At 38.6% G+C, this 12008-nt stretch overlaps 2 pseudogenes; both read left to right on the plus strand.

The window, feature by feature from the left end:
• Window positions 1-8510, plus strand: part of LOC149179676 (proton pump-interactor 2-like) — a 58113-nt pseudogene extending 49603 nt beyond the window's left edge.
• Window positions 8511-8848: 338 nt separating this feature from the next.
• LOC149179677 (2,3-bisphosphoglycerate-independent phosphoglycerate mutase pseudogene) lies at window positions 8849-9451 on the plus strand (annotated as a pseudogene).
• The last annotated feature ends 2557 nt before the right edge of the window (window positions 9452-12008 follow it).

A 12008-nucleotide genomic window follows, 5' to 3' on the forward strand; every position in this document is an offset into this window, starting at 1 on the left:
TGGCGTTCTATGGCTTGAGACTCGAGTATGCCTTGGAAGGTAGCTCGAATTACATAACATGGAAAGATAGAATGGAGGTTGTATTAGAAGACAATGGCTTGAAGGAATTCATCGATCAAGAAATCCCAAAGCTAGCTTCAACTAATGCACAAGAGTTGGCTAAGTGGAAAAAGTGTGTGGCGAAGGCAAGACAGATCATCCTTGAGGGAGTTTGATACCATATTGTCTCGAGTCTCCATGGGAAGGATACTGCATTTTCAATGTGGAAGACATTGAAGGACCTCTACTAGAGTGGTAGTGACCTTAGGAAATTAGCTCAAGGATAAGCTTCGAAGAATCAAGATGGAGAAGGGCGATACTATTTCCACATATTTGAACAAGCTCACCACCTACAGAGATGAGCTTGGCAGTGTGGGAATAACTACTGCCAATGATGATATAGTGAGCCTTGCTCTCCTTTCCCTTCCAAAGAGTTGGAATAGCTACCAAGACTTTGTGAATGGAAGGGAGAAACTACCAGATTGGGAATGACTGTGGTTAGATCTTATGCAGGAGGAGATCAAGAGGAGCACACGAGATGGTTCTTCATCCAAGAATGATGATGAAGAAAATCTGGCCTTAGAAAGTAAGGCAAGGAAAGGGAAGGGGAAGGCTTCCCATTTCAAATTGAATTCTTCTCATGGAGGGAAGAAGGGTGACATGTCTAAAGTAATATTATTTAGTTGTCACAAGATGGGACATTATGTGACTAATTTCCAATCGAAGAAGTCCAAGAAGGGTTCCTCAGAAGGACTGGAAGGTGAGGCATTAGCCTCTCAGTTCGAAATGGAATTTACCCTCATCTCATACATGGTGTCATCGATGATGGGTTGTGTCTGGTATCTTGATAGTGGAGCCTCATTCCACGTGACCAGTGATAAAAATTTATTCAGTACCTTGGAGGAGAAAGACCTCAAGATGCACATAGAGATGGGTGACGATGGAAGGTATAGTGTTTTAGGAGTGGGCACGGTTGCTTTTCAGAGGGATCATATAGCTCCTCTCACCTTGACAGATGTGATGTATGTGCTTGGACTAAAGAAGAACTTGGTATTGGTCTTGATGTTGGAGGACAAAGGCTACGATGTTGTCTTTAGTAAAGGAAAGGTGTTCCTAAGACACATAGCTACGGGTCAGACCAAGAGGACAGGGATTCGGGTGAACAATATCTATAAACTAGAGGTAGATGATTGTGCAACATTGATTATGAAAGCAGAATTGGTGCAAAGCCAAGAAATTGGTGAGTTGCGGCATAAGCAGTTGGGTCATTTGCATCATGGGGCTTTGAAGATAATGCAACAGATATCTACAGGACTTCCCAAAGGTAAACTTAAGCAAGTTAACACATGCAAAGGTTGTACCTTGGGAAAGTACACCAAGTCTTCCTTTCATGATCGAGACAGTCGAGCAGAGGCTATCTTAGAGCGAGTTCATACTGATTTGTGTGGACCATTCTCAATGGCATCCACAGCGAAACAAATGTATTATGTGATTTTCGTTGATGACTATTCTCATAAATGCTGGATTTATTTCATGCAGAAGAAGGACCAAAATTTCACAAAGTTTTGTGAGTTCAAAGATTTGGTCGAGAAAGAGTCAGGGAAGAAGATCAAGGCCTTGAGAAGTGACAATGGTAGGGAATATGTCTCTCAAGAGTTTAAGGACTTCTGTGCAGCAGAAGGAATTAAATGAGAGTTGACAACACCTCATAACCCACAACAAAATGGGGTGGTCAAGAGGAAGAACAGAACTATTGTAGGGACAGCACGGGCAATGTTGCATGACCAAGGCCTACCACTTCACTTATGGGCTGAGGTATGCAACACAATGGTCTATTTGCATAATAGAATCTCACATCGTATACTTGGGATGAAGACACCAGAGGAATATTTCTCCAGTAAGAGATCAGATGTGGGTCACTTAAGGATCTTTGGCTCATCTGTATATTGCCATGTGACAAAGGATGCACGGAAGAAGCTTGAGCTGACAACAGAGTTGGGGATATTTGTGGAGTACATTGGTACACCTCACAACTTTCGGGTGTACTTTCCTACCAGTCAGAGGATAGTGGTTTGTAGATATATCAAGTTTGATGAGCAAAAGGCCATGCGAGTTTCCCTTGAGAGGGAGCTCCAACTATAGGTTGTGGAGGAATTGTTGGTTCCTAAGGAGGAGGAGCCTCAAAATGATGCGGAGCAACTGCATGTAGAGGCTCCAGGAGTGGAGATATCCACTCAGGTAGACTCTTCCAAAGATGGATGGAAGCACACAAGAGAAGCTGACAGATTGTTGGAGGATGCGAAAGAGAATGTGGGAGCACCATCTTCTCAACACAGACAGAGGAGGTCACCTGAGAGGTACACTGGACACATGGCCCTTGTTGGGGAATGCGTTGAGACTGAGCCATCTTCCATTGAGGAAGAAGTGCAACAGACGATTTGGGTTGATGCTATGGTGGAGGAGTATGACTCCATAGTCCGTAACAGTGTTTGGGACGTGGTTCCGAGACAAGAGAACAAGTCAGTTGTGAGTTCTCGTTGGGTTTACAAGGTATAACAAGTTGTTGATGGTAGTATGGAGAAGCATAAGGCAAGATTTGTTGCCTATGGCTTTTCACAGGTCGAGGAGGATCATGTTGTTGCAGTATATTTCAACAGAGGAGCAAGATGCTGACATTTTGACAAAGGAATTTTCAAAGTGTAAATTCGAGTTCCATAGAGACAAAATCGGGGTGGTAGATAATCCCTTTCTTGTTGAGAGGGAGTGTTGAAATATGGCAACAAGAACATTCCAATTTAATTTTCCCTTGAATTAAATTGTGAATTAAAATCAAATTTAGTCTTAATAGCTACTTGGAAATAATTAATTAATTAATTTTAAATTAATCAGTTAGAGAAATTCAAGTTAGAAGTCTTTCTGAAGTCATGAAAGAGTTATCCCTTAAATTAAGGAGATATGATTGAGTTATATTTGAGTTTTAATTAGTTAACTAAATTTACTGAGTTAAGTCCAATTAAATTAGTTCCAAAATTTTTGAGGCACTAATAGTGAGTTAACAATCAGTTGATGCATTAATGCACTCAACTAGTGCTACTCTAGTTAACTGAAGATTCCCTCATAGGAAACTCATGCATGTCTATTCTGAGAAAGACCTAGTTGAGATTAATGTTCAAGGACTGTGTACTATCAGTTGCATGTGTTTTCTCATGGGGAAAACTCATGCATGCAGTCAAGGATTCATCCTTGAGGATTGCGCAGTTTTGAAGGCTGGTTTTTCCACTTGGTAATAAGCTAATCATCCACAAGGAACAACGCAAGGAAATATGAGCTTGGCAGGCAGAGAGGAAGGATGGAGAGAAGCCAAGATTGCATGTGAGCATCTGTGAGGATTGTACTGAGAGCTAAGGCTTTGTATAATTCCTATGTATTTCCACCATGTATTTTAATACAATAGTGTGGGGTTTTTATCTGAGACTTTCCCCAAAGTATTTTCATGTGTATTGTGCCATTGATTCTTCTTCTTCTGGTTATATTATTCAGCTCGATATTTAAGCTTCTAAAAATTGATAGTAGAAGTAGGTTATAGTATTTTGCTTTGATTTATATTGCATTATCAGGTTAACCTATCACGTATTTTCTACAGAATAAACACCACTTATGACTTTATTTTTTACAAAGTAGATTAGGCCTACTTCCTTGAATTCATGCTCTTAGGATTTCAATTACAAATTATTTTTCTTGCATAGGATTAGTTTCTTTTCAAGGAAAATTTTCACATTTTTCAAGCAGACTAATTATTCACATTGTTGCAAGTAGCACATAGTTTACATTATGCAAATAGAAAAGTACTTTTCATTCCTGCAAATAGAATAACCTTTACCTTCTTGCAATTAGGATTAGTGTTTACATTTGAGCAAGTAGCATTTCCATTTCTTGCAAATAGAGTAAAATTTCCATTTTTGCAATTAGTTTAGGCTTTGGTTTCATGAAATTCACTCCATTACATCATATCAACAAAATAATGACACATTGTATGGTACACATATAGTGTGACACCCTCTTAATTTTGTATAATCCCCAAATTGATAATTTAAGCTGGTAACCTTAGGAGTTGCAACATTCTTTTTGCAATACTGAGGATCATCTCTTTTTGGTGCCGTTGCTTGGGAGGTATCAGGGTATGCATTGTTTTCTTCCATAGTTGATTCATTTATTTTACTTTATGCAAGAACAAAAATTTCATTAGGCATATTTCATTTCAAAGGCAGAAAAATTGCATTTCATTAACATTCTTATTCAAAAAAATTATATATATAAAAAAGGTACTTCTCCAACACCAAACACCCCCACTTGATCACATGGTGCAGTAAGAGCCACATAACCATCCATTTTTGCAGGTAGAAGAAGAAGAGGTGGCAGAGAAGGTAGAAGGAATAGATGATGATGATGATAATGAAGAAGATCCACTTGGATTTCCCATTCAATATATTGATGGTAGTGTTCATATGAAGAAGATCCCTCCATATTTCCCTTCCAACTTCCATGGTATGAGGTCAAAGGATACAAAAACCTTTCTCTTTGAATTTGAAATCTTTTGTGGATATTATGATTACTTACTAAACACTCAAAAGTTGATAATGTTTTTGGTAACATTGAAGGATAGAGCTCTTAAATGGTTCATGAGTTTAGGGAATAATTCAATAAGATCATGGAATGATATGCAAAATATATTTCTAGAAAAATATAAAGATCGTGATCTTAAATAATAAATCTTCAGAATGAAAAAAAAAAATAAGATGAGAGCCTTGAGGATCTAATAGAGAGATTTATGTATAATGTTAAGAGGGAAAAATTACATGATTTAAGATTTGACACACTAAGGACCCTCTTACTTACAACAATTAGGGATGAGTGGATAGATCTCCTTGATCTCATGAGTAGAGGTGATGTATACCAATTATCATTTGAAGAAATTTGTGAAACATGTAAGCGCATATCAAGAGGAAGGGCAAGAGTAAGTAAATCAACATCAAGATTGGTAAGTCAAGATGAACTTGGAAATTTTCTTGATAATTTTAAAACAGAAATTATTAGCAATCTAAGCGAACAAGTAGAAATGTTAAGAATGCAAAATGAGAAAAAAGAAGATGTTGATATTTGTGTTGTCCATTAAAAATCACATGATATTAAATATTACCCATTGATACCGAGATTGAAGGAAGTTTACCAAGAGGACAATGAAGAAAATCAATCACCAACGAATATATGTTATGTAGCTCAAAGAAGACCATGGAAGCCTAGTCACCCTGATATGATGCAAGAAACTAATACACAATTTCAAGATTATGCACATCCATATCAAAGTAATTGGAACAGACCCTTTCCTTGGCAACTTTGGCCATTTCAACCCCAAAACCAATATTGGCAACAAGCTTGGAAAGAACCTTATGGGACATGTTAGACTCAGTCTTGTCAATCCTCTGTCAGAGTCAAATCTACCAAGGTTCATTTCTCGTCATTTGCCAGTCATCAAACGTCATTTTGGGTCCAGAAAAGAGTCATTTCAGAGTCAAGGTCTTATAGTTGGTCTTCAAACATGTCGAATGATGCCTGCATACTAGAGGAAGGTTCAGTGAGTTTCTATTTCAGGATGGTTATCGTCAATAATGCGAGATTGATTCTTCTTCAAAACCCTGTTTTGAAGAAGAAATCATCAAATGTGATTTTGTAATAAATATGTAACATGTCAAAATGTTTCAAATTCTACAATGGCAGCCCTGTTTTGTTTTTAGCAGCGCCACCATCCCTGCAAGTAGAAAAAGAAAAGCCATCATTCAAGCTCATAAATCAGCAAGGAAACCAAAGACAGAATTATATTAGAAAATGAGAAAAATGTCAAGATCAAAACACGAGAAAATAGGTTATTAAGAAAACAAAGATCAAAATCATTTCTATATGAGATTTCTCCAAGTTTATTAACCCATTTGTATCAAAAGTTATTGGGAGAATATTAGAGAAAATTTAAGTTTCAAATTGAAGAGAAAAACTGGTGATTTTTCAGACCAAGATGGCATTTATGAGTCTACACGGCGCATAGGAAGAAGGTGTGGCACACATGGGCCGCGCGGCACATGGGTTGCTCCTCCGTAGTGTGAAATTAACACTGGCGCGGTGCACTCACCAGGCGCAGTGCGTTGGGCTGGTGCGCAGCACACTCACCAGGCATGCCGCGTTGGGCTGGTGCGTGGTGCACAGCCTGAAACAAATTTTTTTTACCACTTCTCACTCAAATTTCGTCTCCTATGTTTTGATATGCAATCTTTAAATTTCTTGTTGGGTTCGTTTGGAAAGAAGAGGAGGATTTATAATGTCAAAAATGTCAACTCAGTTTCAAAATCCACTATGGACAGTATGGAATTCAAGGCAGTGACTCTTCATGTTATAGTTATGGTAATGGTGGTGGCGTTAACATATGACATGGCTACAGCTCTTCCTTGGAACAAGAAGACGCTCAGAATAGCCAGTGAGATCAATAAAGAAGGACCATGGATTGGTTGGGTCATTGTGTATCCACCAGAAGAAGCTGCCTTCATGTCCACAAAAGTTCTGAAAGTGTCATCCCAAATACCCCTTTGCCCGACTTTTCTGGTTGCAAATTTCGCATTGGAACAATCTATGGCAAAAAGGCTATGGCTCAAGATCAGCTGCGGGCTTTATTGGAAATGACTGCAGGGTTGGAATTTATCTTAAATATGGGTGTTTATGATGGTGATACTTCTGAAAATGATCGAATTTGGCTCCGTGAGAATGTTAGATTGCTAATTACAAATCTAGATATGTTGCATATGTCAATATTTCCATCGCACAAACTTTTTGAGCGTATTTTTTCTAATCTCAGAATTGTGCAGTGTATGGAAGTAATCCAACTTTCATTATAAGTAGTGCAACGTTTGCGAATCCATGTGAACATGGAATGGAACTTGCTAATCTGTGAGAAGTAGAAGTGTTGTTAGAGGATGGAAGTCCTTGTGGCTCAAAGCTTTTCCTCCTCTGGAATCCTTCAGTCTGTTTGGAACATCAACAACCAGCAATGCAGAAGCCAAAGACATGAAAACATGTCAAAATGCAGGATACAGTTACGACAAATACAAATTTGAAATGTGCCAGTCCTATTGTAGAGGCTTCTCACATCTTTGCGGAGTTGGTTCAGCATGGCTTGTGCTCCATAGCCTTCTGCAACACTCGTAAACTCAACGAGCTCGTCCTTAATTATACATGTGATATTCTAAACGAGACGGCACCACATCTTGTCAATTTAATATGTGTGTATCGAGCCGGCTATATTGTCAGGAGAGGAGCTAAATAGAAAGATACAAACTTTACAGTTTAGAATAGAGCATGACAACAATATGCTGGTAGAGGAGAAGAAAATGATTAGAGAAATAAAACAACTTGAAAATACGCAAGAAACGGTTATTGCTCATGAAGCAATTCAAACTAAAATTCAAGACTCTTTGGGAGAAAAAGAAGTCCTCCAAGACCATGTTAAAATTTTGGGAGTAGATTTAGATGCAGCTAGAAAGGAGCAACAAGCTATACGGACTAAAATCAAATACCTTGAGGAAGAGCTAAGGGTTGTAGATGAACAAATAAACTAGTTACAAGACCAATGAGTTGTTGCAACTCAAAAAAAAGGGACATGGCTTCCGAAACTCTTCAGCAACTAAGGAAAGAATGAGATGCTGCGAACCTGTCATATTATCAGTATCGTTCTATTCTAAACACTGCCAAAGAAATGGCTGCAAAGAAGGACAAGAAAGCACTGGAGGAAATCTCCCAGAAAGAGGTTGGGAAGTTTATGTCTCAGTGGAAATGTAGCAAAACTTTTAGGGAAGAGTATGAAAAGAAAAATTTATCTTCTCTGCATAATCGCCAACTAAGCAAAGATGGTAGGATGAGAAACCCTGAAGAAAAGCCACTCGTTCCAGATGAAGGGGCAGATGTGGGCTATAGTATTGGTAGGGAGATTTTAAAGAATCCAAAGACACCTAAAAATGTACCAAGTGCACCAGAGCATAACTCATCTGATTTGCTTGCAGCTTCCAACGAAAATCATAGGCAGGCAACAGGGCTTGTTAAAGTTAAGGACTCTACACAACCAACTGATATCCATGAGTCTGAAATTGTCTCAGAAACTGCTATGGGTCCTGGAAACAACTCTGCAACCAATAATGAAAGCAGAGACCATGCATTTGAAGGAAAAGAAGACAGAAGAAGAAATTGCCAAAGGAAAATTAGCATTGGAAAGGAAGAAGAGGCAGGCGGAAAAGGCACAGGCCAAGGCTGCAGCAAAGGCTCAAAAGGAAGCTGAGAAAAAATTAAAGGAACGTGAAAGAAAAGCTAGGAAGAAGGCAACAACAGCTTTGATGACACGGGCTCCTCATTTTGTTTCATTGAATGATAAGATATAAGCGCAGCATCTCCTATTAAGGCTTCAAATTTTGATATTCCTCGCAGTGATGGCTATAACTCTGGAATAATTGATGACAGAACTGGGGGTTTCTTCCTCTGGCCTAATTTCTACCACTGGTTCTGCACCTCCTTGTAGAGAATCTAGCATGGATAAGGATGGAATTTCGATGACTGGTTTGCAAGCTAGTGAGCAAACTTATGAAGATTGTTTTAGAATAGAAAAATTAAAATGCTTGGAAAATTTTCAAAGGATCAATCCAGCTCTAGGAATAATATTGATACAAATGCTAGGGCATGCTAATTCAATGAAGACAAATAGTGGCTGGATCATATGACCATGGTTGCTAAAGCATTCGAAAATGAGAATTTTAGTGCATTCGATCGAGTTCGGTATCCTAAAATTCGATATGCAGGAACGTTTCAGTGTGATGGAAAGTTAAAGCTTCTGGCTCATTATCCTGTTTCCCCACCAGATATCATTAGAACGTCAGGAGAATATCTTGTACACAATGGGATATGGACATTTGCATGCAGTGAAACTATAAAATTTGGTCATGTTACATTTTTCTGGAACAACAACCGGTCCGGATATTTTAACGAGGAACTGGAGGAATATGTGGAAATCCCAAGTGATTCAGGAATCACTTTCAATGTTCAACCAAAAATGAAGGCCTTGGAAATTGCTGAAAGAACCAGAGATGCCATATTGAGTGGCCGTTATGATCAGGTTCATGTGAATCTGCCAAATGGTGATATGGTAGGGCACACTGGCGATATAGAGGCAACGGTTGTTGCGTGTAAGGCTGCTGATGAGGCTGTAAAGATTATTTTTGGTGCAATAGAACAAGTTGGTGGCATCTACCTTGTCAAGGCATATCCTGGAAATGCCGAGGATATGGTGAAAGGAAACAAAACAGGTCAAGCGGCTAAAGGAAAGTGAAACGGTCAAAGACTGAATGCCCAGATGTAAAACGTATGACAATCAACCGTAGAAGAGAAATAATCCATGGGGCCTACTTTTGTCTTCAGTTACAATTTCAAAGGATTCACACCTACAGATTTTCACTTTTTCAGATCCGAGTAAAAATGTAACGCTGCTCCTTTTAGCGATGGATGGCTTTTCATCTTCAGTTAGTAATGATTAAATCATCCCAAATTCTGAGTCGATTCATTTTTGTTGATATAGGGAGTCTATTTATTGTATTGAAGGTCATGGGGTAAAGGGTTCGGAGTTCTGAAAAAAAATGTGGGAAGAAAAAAACCCAGCACTATCACTGTACAGTTTTGACAGAGAAATAATTAAATGGTGCAGCTCTAATTTATAAGATCCTTGCGGTATGAGTTTTGGCAATGTGTTTTTCTCTCTATTTCATATGTATCATGTGTTGTTTTGCAGTCCATTCATGATTGTTTCCAGCTGAATACTTTCAAGTGAGAAAGGTAGAATTCAGTCATTGCTCTGCCTTGAGGAAGTGTTCAATCTTTATGTGTTTTCTTCTGCCTAGAAAGGATTCATACATTAATGCCCTTTTCAGCTTTCTTAAATAGTCTTTTCACCCCATTTAATTTCAATTCGACTGCTAAAATCTCATGCTTATCTCGCCTTATGAAATATCCTATGCCTTTGGTTAAATGTCTGTTCATGCTGTCCTCGTCCCATACAGCCCAACAACTTAGTCATTAAATCAAATATCTCTCATTCAAATTCATTTTACTAGCCTAAAATCAGTCTCCCATTTTAAGTCATCTTGCCCCCTATTGCTCATTTTATCAAAATTGACTAGAGAGAGCCCTCTCCTGTCCTCGTAGGGCTAGCTACGAGGCTGAGCTTGGTTTGATGTTGCCTCGAGTTTTTCCTTCTTCAGCCTGAGGCAGATTCGAGCGCTAACATAGTGGCAACTCCGCTGGGGACGGGGGTTTACTTGTAGATTGTCTTGCCCCAGTTCATATCTCAAGTTCCGATCTAATTGTTGATGGTGGATGACAATCAGACACTGGACGGCTGAAATCATTCACCTGGCGACTCCTTTCACTAAAGAATCCAACAATCAATCCTTCATGGTGACTCCACTGCAAAGAGATCAGTAGCCTTGACATTTTCAAGATGGATCGGATTGTAAGAAGATACGCTCCCATGAGCCGAGATCACATCCCAGGTTTTCCAAATAAAATGCCCAAGATAGATTGGTCAAAGAATTTTCCTGTGTTCAGAAATGTGGAAGGTAATGACGCTGCTCTTCATCTGGTGAAATTTCACATTCACGTGCATAAATTAAAGATTGATTTTCCTGAAGACTGTTTGATGAAAATGTTTATGGCTACTCTGGAAGATGAAGCCCGATCTTGGTATGAAAGCTTGCCACCTGCTTCCATTTATTGTCTAAAGGATTTTCATTCAATATTCTTTGAGAAGTATAAAGAATCTTGTCCATCATTAAATTTAGTTCAGGATTGTTGCAAGCATGCTTATGGTTTTATTGAGAGCCTTGAAAAATACTATGAGGATGATAATTTTATGGATGATGAGATCATGGAAGCATTGTATGAAAATCCATTTCAGCAATCTACAGAACTCTTAGAGGAAACTTTGCAGCAGGATCAAAATCAGCAGGTTGAAGAGTTCCATATGGCTGAAGCTATTTCAGTTCCAGATTCAGATTGTGATGACCAAGAATGCCTAGTACGGAATCATATGAAAGAGAACTTGGCTGTGGAAACCATCTGGGATGCAGAAGACACAGTTATGGATCCAAATGTTCTCAGTTCATTAGAATATAGCTTTCATGAGGAGGTAATCCAGTTAGTGTATGAAAAACAAGATCGGACCTTCATTCAATACATTCACACCACAGAAGATCAAAACATTTATGATTTCCATTCAAATTCCTCTTCATATGTTTCATGTGTTGAAATTTTTTTCCAAGAAGATATCTGCTCATCTACCTGTTCAGAGTTTTTTGAAGCCCATGAGCATACTTTTATTGAAGCACATGATGAAGGAAGATTAGAATTTGAAGCAAAGGACACCTTGTTTCTTCAGTAGGAAGAAAATATTCATGTTTTTCATGATCCAATGGCAGATTTATTGCAGTCAGCAGTGAAGGTGATTATTGCAGTATTCGGTGGTGAAGGAGATCATGGTCAATTAGCTTTTGGGAGACCCAGTCACAAGCATCTACTGTTGACTAGAAGATCTGATAGGAAGAATCAGTCACGAAGCCATCTTCTTGATTGGTTGCATTGGCATTTTGATATAGTTTGAGGATATATTGTCTTGTAAGAAAAATAGGTGGCCATGTACTGCCACCAAGCTTTAAGTTTTAAGTCCAGGTCTTTGCCATTTTGAGCTAGTTTGGTAGAATCAAGTTTTTTAGTTATTTCAGTTTGCATTGAGTTAGTTTAAGTCGAGTCTCAATCAATAAATTGAGTCATGTTGGTTTGTTGGAATAATGGACTCCATAGCCCAATGGACAAAGGCACTGTCTGCTCTCCCAAAG

Source organism: Pinus tabuliformis, chromosome 3_2, assembly GCF_031772625.1.
Source record: "Pinus tabuliformis cultivar Carrire ecotype Pingquan chromosome 3_2, CPIR1, whole genome shotgun sequence".
Classification (NCBI taxonomy): domain Eukaryota; kingdom Viridiplantae; phylum Streptophyta; class Pinopsida; order Pinales; family Pinaceae; genus Pinus; species Pinus tabuliformis.